We start from the raw sequence: 15,903 nt of genomic DNA, 5'->3' as shown, positions 1-15,903 counted from the left end.
TCACTTCCTGTGCCTATCAGAGGCTACAACAAACTGTAGAGCTTCCTTCTCAGTTTGCCTGTTACTATGGAGAACCAGAATGCATTGTCAATATCACTGGACTCTATGAGTATGTAATTCATGTCATTGTGTGAAGACAGTATTAAAACACTCCTTACTAGGAGTGTTTGCAGGTGGATATGCTAGGACCATAGGTGTAGAATAACTCACAAGAAACATCTGGATGAAACTCTATAGAAAAGAAAGGCTCTTAGGACTAATAGAGCAGAGGAAGAAGACCCTGCTGGATGTAGACACTGACTTGGGATGACCTAGCACCTAGACTGGAGCATGAGTTATGTGGAGGATATATCCCAGGCCATTCAGACCTCCTTTTATCCTTCCCTTCTTCTCTACCCTCAGAGTCCAGGGACTAGGTGGAGATTCAGTGCAAGACTTGATCTGATTTTCCTAGAGGAAGCTCACAGTGTGAGTCAAAAACACTCCACAATGGAGCTTCAGGTTCTTTGGCCCCAGAACCATCTTGGAGCTGACCAGGTCTTTTATGCCTATCCTTCATCCATGGGGATCTTCCACAACACCTGAGACTACATACATTGTTGTCCTTCTGGGATCTCTGTTGCTGGGACTTCAGAGCTGGGTGTGAACCTCTCCAGAGAAATGATGAAAATGAATATTGTTCCTGATAGACTTTTCACACTGAGTAAGAACAAACAGAATCCTAACATGAGTGACTTCCTTCAAGATAGAACTGCCTCAAAGGACATGGAGAAAATTGAATTAAAAGGCTGAAAGGGGGCTACTGAGATGACTTGGTGAAAAAGCTTGCTGTGCAAGTGTGGGACCTGATTGATTCCTAGCACCTACACACACAGTCAGGTCCAAGGGTGTTTGTTCTTGTAATCCTGGAACTGAAGAGGCAAAGATAGAAATGGAGGATCCCTGGGGCAGGCTGAACAGCCAGTGCTTTGGATTGACCAGTCCCATATTCAAGAAGCTCTCTACCCCTCTGGGACAATAGGGTAGAGAACAATTCTAGAAGATATTCAGCTTTGACTTCTGGCCTCTACATGTTAGTGTGTGCACACACATATGTGCAAATACATAAATGTTGAGTAACAAAGTGGACCCTCAGATGGCAGTGCTGCTGATAATGTTCTGAGATGACAATCCAAGAACAACCCAGGCAGGACTCTAACTGGGTAAGCAGAATGATTTCTAGTAGAGAAACAAAGATCTAAATTCAGCATTCCTCAGGAATCTCATAGGCCAGGAAAGCCTTTGTGTCAACTACCTCCAGCAAAGAGCTTCTGTACCTGATTATCCCAAACAGCCTGCAACAGATCAAAACCCCACAATAACTCCTAGACCTTTCTAGCTCCCATGCTGCCTCCTGCTGCTATCTCCCCAACAAAACTGACAATCAGATGTTTTCTAACCTCTGAAGCAGCCTAGCAGCTTGCCCCCAATAAATTGCTCTTTCTACCCATGGAGTCATTGAATTATGTGCTTTTGCTGTGCTCACTTAAATAAAAACATGCTACCAAAATACAGACATACATACTCCACACATATACACATATATGTGCATGTATACATATGCACATACACACACATATTCATGTATACATACATATACACACATGCATATACATATGCACATGTACACACACTCATATACACATATACATGTACACATATGCATATACACACTCACACACAAACATATACACATGTATACAGGAGCACATACATACTCACACATTCACACATACATACATACACACACAACTGAAAGCTGCTCTGCTTCTGCTAAGGATGAAGGAAGACAGAAAAGAAAACTCTTTGCCCTGCTCAGCATCACAATTGTGCCTTCCTTAGAGTGAATCCCAGGCAATGAGGTAAACATAGTTGCAAAGAATTAAAAGGCCTAAAAATGAGGTCTGAGCTGGTAAAATAATTTACCTTTAGCACATGTCAGAAGGAACGAGCCATAGGCACAAAAAGGGTGGAAGGAAAGGACTAGAAAAAGCTGTGACCTACTTCAGTCTCCCCTTTGGACCAGAATCTACCAGAAAACTAAATGACTTGCCCTTCAATAAAGCAAAGAAAAAGAGGAATAGAAGTACAACTCTATCAGGAGCAGAGGAAACTACTGGGCAGAGACTTCATAATAGCTTAATAATTTGCATAAACAGATAGGGAAGATTCAGATGAGATATTAAGACTATTAAAAAGAAGCAAAGCAAGAGAAAAGAAAATGCAGATTTTGTGTGAGCAAAGTATATTCATGAAGCTCATTAGTAGACTGGACATAGAAGAGGAAATGACTAGGTCAGCAAAATTTACCTGGAGTAAAACCAAAAGAACAAAGTGGGGAAATCATGGCCTCAGGTGAGACTGTTAAAAATAATTGTGTAATCTGAGTAATTATTGTCTCAGAAGGTGGAGAAAGAAGTGTCTAGAAAGCAACTTGTTTTATTTTTATAAAAGTAATTTTTAAATCAGAAAAATTAAATACCACCATCTATCGATTTGACTTAAAACACTTATAGAGCTCCACACTCAGCAATAGCAGGGCAGGTAAGTTGCAACTGATTCAGGATTTATCCGTGCAAGAGAGTAAGGCCTGATACATTTTTTGAAAGCCCGTTGGGAGGTATTTGCAGGAGGGTTTTCAGGGAAATTTGTAGGTTTCAGGAGTGGAGCCCTTAAGGATGGGATCAGTGCCTTTGTAAGAATGATCCTGGAGAACACGCTTGTCCAATGTGAAGCCACAGCAAAAAAGTCAGGAGTGTAAGTTCCCAGGGGGAAGCCATCATCAGAATCTGACTTGCTGGTTGGTGCCTGACTCCAGATGCTCAGCCTCCTGAATTGCAGAGAAAAGATTCTGCTGAACCTTTGATAGTGTGGTAGAGCAACTGGAGCAAATTCAGTCATCAGAAGAAGAAGCACTGTGAACTGTGGAATGATCTCAGTAAGTAGTTTAAGATAAAAACCACAGCGGGAGAAATATGTCTGGACAAGTTCCAAATGCCCAAGGGTTTGAAAAATAACAATGTGGCTTTCCTTTCCTTTCCTTCCTCTTTCTTTCTTTCTTTCTTTCTTTCTTTCTTTCTTTCTTTCTTTCTTTCTTTCTTTCTTTCTTTCTTTCTTTCTTTCTTTCTTTCTTTCTTTCTTTCTTTCTTTCTTTCTTTCTTTCTCTCTCTCTCTCTCTCTCTCTCTCTCTCTCTCTCTCCCTCCCTCCCTCCCTCCCTCCCTCCCTCCCTCCCTTTCCTTCCTTCCTTCCTTCCTTCCTTCCTTCCTTCCTTCCTTCCTTCCTTCCTTCCTTCCTTCCTTCCTTCCTTCTTTCCTTCCTTCCTTCTGGTTTTTCAAGACAGGGTTTCTCTGTGTAGCCCTGACTTCCAATAATTCCCTCTCAGATCAGGTTGGTCTCAAACTCAGAGATTGGGATTATAGGTGTGGATGACCACCACCCAGCACAATGAATTTCTTTCTTTCTTTTCTTTGTTTCTTTTGTTAACTCTTTGTTGTGAATTTCACATCATGCACCCAATCCCACTCATCTCCACAGCCCCCCATACCTGCCCTTAACAATGTATTTCTTAACAATTCACAAGTCAAAGATGAAACTATTAGAAAGATTAGAGAGAATTTTAATATAATAAAAATTTTATTAAGATGTGTGGTGTGTGGCTTAAAGCAATACCTCTATGGTCATGTACAGTATTAAATGCTGTATTAATACTAGAAAGGAAAAAGAACAGAAACCAAGCATTTTGTTTAAGACTTGATACTACAAGAATAATAAATACAGAGAGAGAGAGAAAGAGAGAGAGAGAGAGACAGACACACACACACACACACACACACACACACACACACACAAATGTAAAGGAAAGAAACCATAAGGAAGACAGAAGTAATCAACGAGATGAAACAAAAAAACACCAGAAAACATCAACAGAACTAAAAGTTGGTCTTTGGAAAGGAATTGGTCAAGAAGACAACAGAATAGACAGAAACCATAAGTGATTATAATAAATGATGCTGCAACTACATTTTTAAAAGGCCTGAAAGTAATGAATAACTTAGTGCCACTAAGTTTAGCAACTTCAATTAGACAGACAAATTTCCTTAAGAAATTATCACATTTCACTAATTAATGAAAGCTATCTGCTAATTTACCTACAGTGATTTTAAACACGAGAACTCTGAATGGTGCTTCGTAGTAATTCAGTTAAAAATGAATGGAACATCCCTGTTTTCTCTGAGTGATTCTAATCCTACCATCTGGAGAGATAACACCCTTCAAATTTTCTAGACACACAAAAATCCATCCCTGTTTTTACACAAAATGAATTTATGGTTCAGTTACAGAGAAGGTGGGCCGTGGCAAATGCCTGGCAAATAGTTACCAGTACAGTGACAGCTAACTTCTAGCCCACTCCTCTCATCCCTCCTCCCTCCCATTTCTTTTTTATTGAATGGGAACTGACATGTCACAAGCCTGCAGGGCATCAGCTGTTTTATGGAAAGGCTCTGGTAGGAAGGCACAGAGGGCTAACTCTAACCAATAGTCTGTGACAAATTATATCCTGCCAATCAAAACATGAGGGACCATGAAAGCTCTTAGTATAACCTTGACCCCAGCTGACACTCAATGGTGCTGTTAGAATCTAGGGAAGTCAGCTACGCCTGCTCCTGACCCATACCTATGGGAGGATGAGGAACTACAGCCACTCACTTTGAGGGAGACAGTGAAAAGAGTTCCTTCATGGGATGGAATTTATGACGAATGCTCCTGAAATATAACTCAGCACATAGTAGGCATACAGGATTGTTATGTTGATATTTTAATTGTGCTATTATCATTTAGTCATCTGGTGATTATTTGACCTTGATGTGGAGCAATCTTTATTGCTACATGCTGGGTGACATTCTGAGTCAAAAGGGGTATGAGAGTACATCATTACACTGCTCATGAAAGAATGATCTGCTTTTACTTCTGTGAGTGCTGACTTCAGTTTTACTTGAACACATGTGCATTATTAAAGTTCCTGATCTTTGTTAGTGTGACACCATCTTATTTTAACAGGCATCTCTTTAATTTCTGCTCATACATGATTTTTGAGCATGGTTTTTATAAATTATTCAGCAATTTTAACTTATTGTTTGCAAGCAATCCCTTCATGTCTTTTCTGCTATACTTTGGTCTTCTTAGCATTCCAAAGTACTTCAGGTTTTTTTTAAAGTTACATTCTTATTTAACAAAATTTATTTTTGATTCCTGTTATTTTTAATAAGGGTTTGATGGTGAATATTATGAGAACTTGGTGGTGAATATTGTTTCTCTTTCATGCATGGAAGTGAATTTTTTCTCTTATAAAAGTAGATTGTATTGTAAAGTATTTGGTTTTGTAACTTATAACTTATAGAGAATGTATTCCTTTGTAAAAGTATCAAAGATTTTTATTTTCTTGTTTAAAAACAAGAGAATGAGCAGCGCATGCTTCTAAACCCAGTACTTGGAAGGTAGAGGCAGGAGGTTCTCTGTGAGGTCAAGTCCAGTGTGGTCTACATATCAAGCTCTAGGACAGCCAGGACTACATAAAGGGTCACCGTCTCAACAAACAAACAAGCAAACAAACAAACAAACAAAAAACACGAAGGAATGCAAGAACACTGAGCTGGAAGTGGAGGAAGGGAGCCATGAAGTAGGGGAGGGGAGCCCTGAAGTGGGGGAGGGGAACCATGAAGTGGGGAGGGGAGCCATGAAGTGGGGGAGGGTAGCCATGAAGTGGGGAGGGGAGCCATGAAGTGGGGGAGGGGAGCCATGAAGTGGGGAGGGGAGCCATGAAGTGGGGGAGGGTAGCCATGAAGTGGGGGAGGGGAACCATGAAGTAGGGGAGGGGAGCCATGAAGTGGGGGAGGGGAACCATGAAGTAGGGAGGGGAGCCATGAAGTGGGGGGAGGGTAGCCATGAAGTGGGAAGGGGAGCCATGAAGTGGGGGAGGGTAGCCATGAAGTGGGAAGGGGAGCCATGAAGTCGGGGAGGAGAACCATGAAACACTGCCTTCTGAGTAGGACAAGGTTGAAGAGGCACATACACATCTGTGGTCACCTGTGCAAGACCTGCACAGGCTCAGTGCTGCTGGAAGTCCAGCATGGAGAGTGAAGTAGCACCTACGGCCCACACTCAGCTCCTAGCAGCTGATGGCTGCAGGGGAAGGAGGGTCATCATTCTTTGTGGCTGTGGTTGCTAGTAGGTTGGCTATGTTACACTGAATGGCTTCGTGCCCACTCACACAATGTCAGCACAGGACTCTCAGGCTATTAGTAATAGCTCTTTAAAAAGCAGGAAGGGTTGGGTGCGTGCGCGTATATGGGTACTACATGGGTGTGGAAGTCAGAGTGCAACTTATGGGTGTTTTCTCTGTGTACTATGTAGAATCCAGGGACCAAACTCAGAATGTCAGGATTAGCAGCAAGCACTCTCACCTGCTGAACCATCTCACTGACCTTTGTTCGTGTTTTGAAAATCTGTTAAAGGCTACTGTTAAAGTTTTACTCCAACTTTGGTGAATCTAAGAGCTACATCCAACATAATGCACATAAGCTAGAAACTCAGCTAAGGAGAAAATTTCCCAAGTGTGTGTTTGTGTGCACACACACATACACACCCATATATACATATGCATATACATGCATACACACACATACACACAAATACATACACATAGAAACACACAGACACATAGACACACAGACACATACATATATATACACATACACACATACATACATACATACATATACACATACACACACATCTACGCACAGATACATAGACACACAGACACATAGACACATAGAAACACAGACACACACATATATTTACACACATACACACACATACACATATACACACACAGACATACACACATAGATACACAGACACACATATACATACACACATACACACATACATATATACATATACACATATACACACCTACACACATATGCACACACACATATACATAGACATATACACAATACATATATGTACACATACGTACACATACACATACAGACATACACATACACACATGCTCATACATGTACATATATACATACATATACATACATACACACATACATACACACACATATACACAAACACACACATATACACATATACACAATATACACACATATACACACTCACACATTGAGACACACAGAGACAGACATACACATACATACACATATACATACACAGACATATATTCATATACATATATATACCAAACACATACACACACATTAACAAACATACACACCAGGCTAAAAACTAAGACATCTCAAAGAGGTATGAAATTTATAAACTATGTAAGACCTGGTTTTAAAAATTCTGAAAATCTACTGAAATTCTTATTGGCTCGGAGAAAGGCAGAAGATTGTCTATATCAACAGTGCATACTTTTTATTGTCCTCAAAGAATTTTCACTAGAAAAACAAAGTAATGGAGATGTTTATAAAGAATTAAAAAGTAAAATTTACAGCACTGCCATGCTCTCTCAACTGAACAGCGGCAAAGAATGATCTTCTAATTCCTATCTGGATGGATGTGAGCCTGTGCATTATTTAAAAGTCTAATGAAAATGGAAATAATGCTTAAATGCATTTGAATAATGTTAAATCTTTTCTTCATTGGGAAAAAAATGAGCCCAAGTTGAAGGGACACAGCATGCAGGGCTCTTATCAGGCCTGCTACAAGGAGCAAGAGCTTGCTGTTAGCCAGTCTACTCACCAAGGGGACCACAAAAACAAGGGCCAAGCTTCACTCACCAGCTGGGAGGGTCTTAGGCTTCACTGAATTCTTAGCCCTCTCCCTCAGAGTCATCATTACTCCAAAGGACAAAGTTTAAGCCAGTGCATGTAGTCTGCAAATCAGCAACCCTCTTAGTATAGGGAAAGTATGTTGGGCAGCAGCAGTTAACAAAGAGACACTAACTTTCTGAGGCTAGCTGGGCTTGGGTAGGGACAGTTCTAAACTTCAACTTCATCACAAGAAATGACATGTCAAAGCATTTTATAAGTCACAGACTGGATTACCGTGACAGTAACACAGACCTTCTCTATTTTCTGGGAAGCTATGCCTCACTGCCTGCCCAGCTGCTGAAGTCATGAGAATCACACCTAGGAGAATGCCACAGGAAGCAGGTGGCAAACCAGGTACCTGTTTCGTCTCCCTTTCTGAAGTTCTGCTGATCATAGAGAATGCACTTGGCTTAGAGTTGGAAAGATCCAGCTCCCAGTGGTCTCTCACCCAGCCAACGGGGTCTGTAGACAAATGGCTGATTCTCTTCACATCTCTATATAGAAAATATTTACATCTAAGATGTGACAAAGATAACGAGATTGCAAAAATGTGAATGTAAATACGTACAGATTATTTCCAGAATAGATTGTTCAAAGACCATGTTCATAGCTAGCTTTCAGGGTGGAGGGACGGATGAGGGGGGATTGAAGCACAGTGCAATGGGGGAGGGGGTCTCTCTCTTCCCTTAACTGTTCTCAGTGGAAGATTACAAGCTATTCTTTTTCCTCCCCTAGGACCAGAGTGTGCTCCTTTCATCCTTGTGGAAATGGATGTTTTTGTTTGCTTGTTTGTTTGTTTGTTTTAAAGATTGAGCGGTTTTTATTTTGAAGAGAAGTCCCATTTCCTTGAGGAGAGCTGCTAGGCTTCGAGGGTCCCTCTGTGATAGAAGGTAACACAGAAGTATAAGATGAAATTATTCCTTTCTCCCCAAGTTGATTTGGGTCATGGTGTTTATTACACCAGAAAGCAAACCAGGACCTTAGCTAGTTTCTGTCTTGTGAATGAGGGGCACTGAAAATGACAGGAGGAGCAAGGAAGGAGAAGCCACCATTTAGTTCACAGGCTGTGCATGGGGATGCGGCAAACTCTGGACACAAGATTATTGGTCCCCTAGGACTGTCTGCAAACCACTTCTGCAGCTTCTCAAGGCACCTATCTCTGTCAGTAACTACAGGACTGCTTTCTTTCTCTCCTCTATCTTTCCTCAGGTGCCATGCTCTCAATTCTCTAGGTAAATTCCTCTCTAGCACTGTACCACCTACTAAGTGCAAGAGCACCCAGGCAGTTTTCTCTTCCAATGTGAAATTATGCTCATTGGATACTGCAATCATCCCCTACCCCTTAATTCCATTTATTCTCTATGAAGAAACCTATCCACTGGAGATCATGATGCTTCCCTGGAGCCAGTCTGTGCTTCCTCTGGCTTTGTAGGTAGGGTGTCAGTTTGGCACATGGTTGTAATTTTGCACCTAATAGGAAGTAATTGATCCCTGACACTCACCACTGGCTCTGCACTCAACAACCACAAAATTTACTTGTGAGGTAATCATATTCATCATTTGCTGATGTGGCCTGTGACACTGCAGGAAGTGGAAGTAGCTAGATCTACAGTAGGTGCCCTCTATGCTTTGCAGTGGCACTCTGAGGAGCCCTGCATCTGGATCCAATGGCCTAGATCTGCACTACAACTGTGCTGGGTAGCTTCATGTCAACTTGACACCAAGTAAAATCATCTGAGAGGAAGAAACCCCATTCAAGAAAATTCCTCCATGGGAATGGACAGTAGCCAAGCCTGTAGGTAAGTTGCTTAGTTAGTGATTGATGGGAGATGACCCAGTCCTTTGTGTGTGGGGGGCTACCACTAGGCTGGTGGTCTGGAGTTCTATAAGAAATCAGGTTGAGCAAGCCAATAAGCAGGACCATTCCATGGCCTCTGTATCAGCTCCTGCCTCTAAGCTCCTGCCCTGTTTGAGTTCCTGTTCTGACTTCCTCTGATTGTGAACAGCAATGTGGAAGTGTAAGCCAAAGAAACCCTTCCCTTCTAGAGTTGTTGTGGTCATGGTGTGTCATTATAGTTATAGGCAATAGAAACCATAACTACAGCAACACTCCTATGAAAGGCTTTCCAAATATTTGTATTTGGTATGGCTGCCCACATGAAGACTCCTAGAGACTTCTGTAGACTCCTGGAGAAAGAACAAAGAGGAGGAAATCTGGAGGCATAGGGAGGAGACAGGAGGTGAAGTCTGTCTGGAGGCTGAAGCTGACTGAGCTGGGACCCTCACCAGGCTATGTAACTGCTGATGGTTCCTGGCTTCTGTGGCACCGAGTCTCCATCCATGACAGGAAGGAGAAGACTGTCATATTGGCCAAGTTCCTTTCTCTCTTTTCTATCATTAGTGGAAGGAGCTAAGTATGCCAAGTACCCCCTTATGTGTTATGCTTATAGCCCTTTGTAAGAACTCATTGTTTAATGAGGTCCATGCTTCCCCTATTTGGCAAGCACACATGGTGGCCTTTGCTGTATGTTAGGATTCACATTGAGTTTTCAAGTTATTTTTCTACTGGAGTTTTAGAGAGATGACACTTTCTCCTGTTTAGATTCTTGAGACATCTTGCTGGTGGGATGACATGAAGTGGAAAACAGGTTTCTGATTATGGGGCATAAGGTGTGGTCGGGCCTTAGGTGGGCCATATTTCTTGAGTCTAGAAATGTGCATGTAACCATCAACAATTTGTCCAGGGCAGGTAGAAAACACAGAAAATCATAACTTCCAGCACTAAAGAGGGGGCAGATTCTGGATCTTCCAGGGAGAGCTAGGGTTGTAGAGACTAAGACCTCAGGCGACTGGCTGTAAGAACCGGATGGACAAGGGAAGGGACGAGAAGGAAGTTCAGTTCTAGAGAAACAGTCAGGAAAGGGAGGGTCCCTGACAAGAACAACTCAAGGGAGAAAGGGTTCATCTTAGCTCACAACTTCAGAAGGCCAAAGCCCACCCTTGACGGGAAAGTATGAAACTAGGGAAGGATGGCATAGAAGTAGAAGCAGGAAGCTGACTTTATCAATACTCAGGAGGTAGAGAGAGAGCAGAAAGTAAGATCAGGTCATAAGCTCTCAAAGCTTATCTCTAGTGACAGATTCCCTCCAGCAAGGTTCCTTTCCTGCTTCTTACATCTTCCCCATACAGCGCCAACCCCTGCAAACCAAGTACATGAGCCTGTGAGGGCCAGGTCACATCTAGATCACGGTGCCATCCCAGTTTGAACACTGTGCATGTGCTGAGGAGAGGAGAAATGAGCTCAAATGAAGGTCGTTCTCCTTTATCAAGAGCTGGGAGATAAGAGCACTACAGAAAGTCAGGGCCAAGGGCCATTGCTGGCAAGACATCTTACTCAGAAAAACAGAGAGAAAGAGGTCGAACTGTAGGCAATAGCTGTTGCACACACACCATCAAAAATAACGGGGACGGGAGTGCAATTGCCAGTGCTGAAATGGAAACGCCATCTACAGCACCATACCAAGTCTCTCTGTCCTAACAATTCACTGGTCTTTGAGCCAACCTGGAAACATACCAGTCCCCAAGTTTTCCAGAATTAATGTCCAGAAATGATATTTCTTTGATAAAATCATTTGTGTAGAAGGAAACGAAAAGCCAAGTAGTGTATTTGAAAATGAGTGAGGTTGGGCAGAGACATCATTAGGGTGTCAGCTCTGACAGTGGCACTGGAGCAAGAACAGGTGGCTCAGTTTAACAGAGAGCAGACTAAATCAGAGTCTTGTGTTCACTTGCTGGTACAGGTTACGTACTGGTTTAAGCCAGTGGGAAGAGCTTGCTTGCTCATGAGTGATGCTAAGCATCTGGCTAACCACAGAGTAAAGATGAACTCTGGCTGTGATCATAGATAGGTGGTATGTGCTGAGTAACTGCTCTCAGACATGGAACAAATACTTTCTATGAATTTTCTCAATGGATCACCACTTTCTACCCCCACTCCTGGAGACAGGGTTTCGTGTTGGCACCTAGGCTCTCCTAGAACATACCAGGCACTCTTGGACTTGTGGCTAATTCCATGCTGCAGCCTAGCCGAGTACAGGGGCCATGAACATGAGTTGGCACACTTGGCTCTAAGTATCAGCATTGCACTGGTCTCTTTATTCTCTTTTGCCCTAGAGGAAACAGGCCTGCCCACATAGACTGTACGGTTTATAGGCAGGAATACCGCAAACAGTGCTGAGTTAGGTTTTTTTTGTCTATTCTCTTAGATCCCTGCATCATTCCCTTTTCTAAAATAAAATTCAAAGCTAATGACACTTTATGTATAAGCAGAAGGGTTTTGGATTAGAGAGAAGAGGCATAGATCAGTCTACATTTTAGGGGGCACATGGGAAGCAGATGGAAGAAAGAATGGTGGAAACTGAAAGCTCAGTTTGGAGAGAAAGAGCCATCATGTTGTTGATAAAATGGCAACAGTGTAACCATCCATGTGTATTGTCAATGATAAAACTGCAACAGTGTGACTGTCCATGTGTATTGTCAACGATAAAATGTTAACAGTGTGATATAAATGTAAAATGTTAACAGCTCCATGTATATTGAGCAGACCTTGATGCAGTAAGACAAGAACAACAAGGTACAGTAAAATGCTACGAGGCAAAATCTACTTCAAGGGGTAGTATGCACAGGCAAGGTTTGAGCTTTAGAGTTAAGTGAGAGACCATGTGCTTGTGTCAAGCAATTTCTTTCTAGTCATGTGGACTTTCTTTGAGTATTCCTAAGGATTTCAAAGTCTAAGAAAGGTATTATAGGAAAGAAATTGAAGAAAGAAATTTCAAAAAAATTGTTCAATTGAGGAAATTTCATAAGAAAAAATGTGACTTAGATATGTACTAGAGAGTCATTTGTCTATAAAAAGTGATTTGTCAACCCTTAAATCTGTAGGAAGAAAGCAGAGAGCAAAATGATAGGGTGAAAGACAAGTTGAAGAGTTCACAAAGAACAGAGGTTTTGTTAGAGAGAAAGAATGGAAATTGGAAAATATCCAACAAATTAAAATGAGAACACATGAACTATATATCAGAGAGAGAAATGACAGCTACCAGTGACAGAGGATGAGGTCACCAATGGAACTGAAGAGTGAAGACAGGGCTGCATGAAAAGAATATATATATGTATGTTATATTATATATAACAAAAATTCACCAAGAAATCTAGAATAAAAAAATGATATCAAATAGCTTTACCACACTTACAAGAATATGAGCCCATCTGAGCAGCACCAGGGGACATACTATAAACATCCTGACTTCACTGACTCTGCAGTTGCCTCCCAGAAACAGCTCGAGTCTCTCCTAAAGGCAAACAAGGCAGTTACAGCCTCTTCCATGAAAGGCTAGAGCCCCAACTTCCTACCAGCAAATGGTGCCTTGTGGGTGAAAGGCTGAAGGAAGAGCTTGGGGCTGTAGAGAACTGAAGCTGGGCCTGTGCTAGCAGGGTAAGATGAAGAAAAGGGAGAGAAGAAATGGAGGAGCAGAGAGACAGAGACAGATGGAGAGGGAAACAGAGAGAGAAGGAGAGAGAGAGAGAGGCAGACAGAGATGGACAGAGGCAGATAGAGAAGAAGACAGACAGACAGATGGAGGGAGAGTCAGACAGACACACAGAAAGCCTCATTGCGACAAATGTTTCTGAGCAGGTCTAGTGTATTTCCTGCTTCATCTGCGTACACCAGCACCAGTGTGATCCTGTTATGGAATCAGGCAGTTGACCAGTTCACAGTTCTGCTGCTGCACTGTTCTACCTGCCTCTAACTTTGCAGAACACAGAGTGCATTGTTACCACCAACACAGGGGCCCATGCATGCAGGCGAAGTCACGTATCAATCACAGTGATTGACAGAGGAGTCTAACTACCTGCACGGCATCCTGGGACTCTGCCCCAGACACTATGTGCCCCTTGAGGTTTCTGGAACATTCCAAGCATTACACCTGCAATGGTTAATCTTGATTGTCAACCTGATTGTGTCTAGAATCAACTAAAACCACAGGCCTCTGGGCATGCTTGTAAGAGATTTTCTTGATCAGGTTATTTTAAGTGGGAAATCCCACACTAAACTGGGTCACCTCTTCTGGTGGCAGCTTAAACAAATGGAGATGGAAGAAGAGAGCTTTTGCTTTTTCACTGCTTGCTCTCATTCTCAGTGGTAAGTTCATCTACCCTGCTGCTGAGGCATCCCTTTGCTGGCATTAGAACCCAGTTCTTAAGGATTCCAACATAGACTGAAGACCAGATGAGACATCCGGTCCTCCTGTAGATGAAATTCTCAGCCTTTAGGTAGTAAGACAACCAGTATTGGGCTAACCAGATTGTACCCTGTAAGCTACTCTAATAAACCCCACAACTATGTGTATTATTATATATTGTTTTATTATATATACTATATATAACATATTGATATAATTCAAAGCAATGAATAAGACAGTGCCCCTAGCAGGATGTTAATGGTCAGTTCTCCATCTTTGCATATGTAAAGGGCTCATCTCTTGCCTGCCTTGGGTAAATTCCCAGCTCTTAATCCCCCTTGGTAATGCTAATTTAAATGCAGACTACTTCCTACTTCCCCACTCTCAGGCATACTCAGCCCTTTGTCTTTGGACATCCTGGGGCAGCTGGTGAGAGCATGGAATGCCCAGGGTCTGTTCTCTGGCTTTAGCAGCCCTCCTTCAGCTCCTGGGAAGCTCACTGGGGATCAAGCTAATCTCTGAGACAGTGACCTAAAGCAATTTCTCTCTATTATAAAAGGGAAGTGTGCAAAGACTTGTTTAGCTGTGGGTTATGGGAAGCACAGATTACCAAGCCACTGAGCCTAGGTTTTGAAGACTTTTAGATGAGATGTCTTTTATAAAAAAGGCAACACCAGAAGGTGGAATGCAATGTCCTAGGCTTTGTATCTTCAGAACCAAATTCAAGAATTTAAAATGGTTATTTTTCAGCCAAGGCTGCTTAATTTCTCCTGTAGCTACCCTAAGCTGCTGGCGTCCACTTCTGATTCGTCCATCCAGGGACCAGTTGCTGCAGCCTTCCTGCTCAGGGCTGGGGCTGATTTATCTGCACTTGCTCTATTACTTTTTAAAAACTGATATAATTTTATTTTATGTGCATGAGTGTTTATGAATATGTGTATCATCTTTGTGATATACACAGATATACATCTGATCAGGGCTTGGTGCCCTTGGATCAGAAGAGACATTGGATTACCTGGAAGTGGAGCCACATGTGCTGGGAACTGACCTGAGTCTTCTGGAAAAGAACCTAACTCTTCACCTTTGAACCATTCTTCCAGCCCTGTTCTCTGCCATTTTTCAGGGCACTGTATTTTTGTGTCTCTCCCCTCCCCATCTACTGGCTATCATGACTATTTGAAACATATTCTATTATTAACATAATTTGTAATGTATCATCTTTATTGCTTCACTAAAATAATAATACGAAACATTCTATTAGATTGAAAACCAGTAAGAATCAGGTATAAAATGCAGCATCATTTTGGGGCTCTAGGAAGCAGGGACTTCACACTAAGGAACTCTGCAAATGAATAAAAAGCTGGCAAACCGTCAATGTGTCTAAAAGCTATAAAAATTGTTTACTCTTTGAGTCTGCAATTCTACTTACAGAAAATAATCCCAGGGGAAAAATAAACACATCTACAACGATCGATGTAATGGAACACAGCATGACATTTTCTAAGAATAAAGAGCTGAAGAAAAGCAAAATACAGTGGAGTGCCAGAGATGCCCAGAACCTGGTAAGATAGCATGCTATGGTGGGGCAGCATAACTAAGTACAACATGGCTTGCTGATTCCTTTGTGGTGGGGGTGAGCTGGCATGGGTGGGGCAGGGGATGCTAGCATGGCTGAGTAGTGATGAAGTTCTGGAAAGATCTTTCAGGGAGCACACCCAGGTCAGAGACCCTCCATGAGAATATGGCAGTTGCACCTAGCCAGGGACTCTTCTCT

General features: G+C 42.1%; 1 protein-coding gene across 1 annotated transcript in view; it reads right to left on the bottom strand.

Moving 5' to 3' along the window:
* The window catches only part of Dscam (DS cell adhesion molecule), a 690,093-nt gene that overhangs the window by 187,169 nt on the left and 487,021 nt on the right, over window positions 1-15,903 (bottom strand). The gene's annotated exons all lie outside the window — the stretch shown is intronic.

Source organism: Apodemus sylvaticus, chromosome 15 (genome assembly GCF_947179515.1).
Source record: "Apodemus sylvaticus chromosome 15, mApoSyl1.1, whole genome shotgun sequence".
NCBI classification, from domain to species: domain Eukaryota; kingdom Metazoa; phylum Chordata; class Mammalia; order Rodentia; family Muridae; genus Apodemus; species Apodemus sylvaticus.
This window is presented reverse-complemented; position numbering and strand designations above follow the sequence as displayed.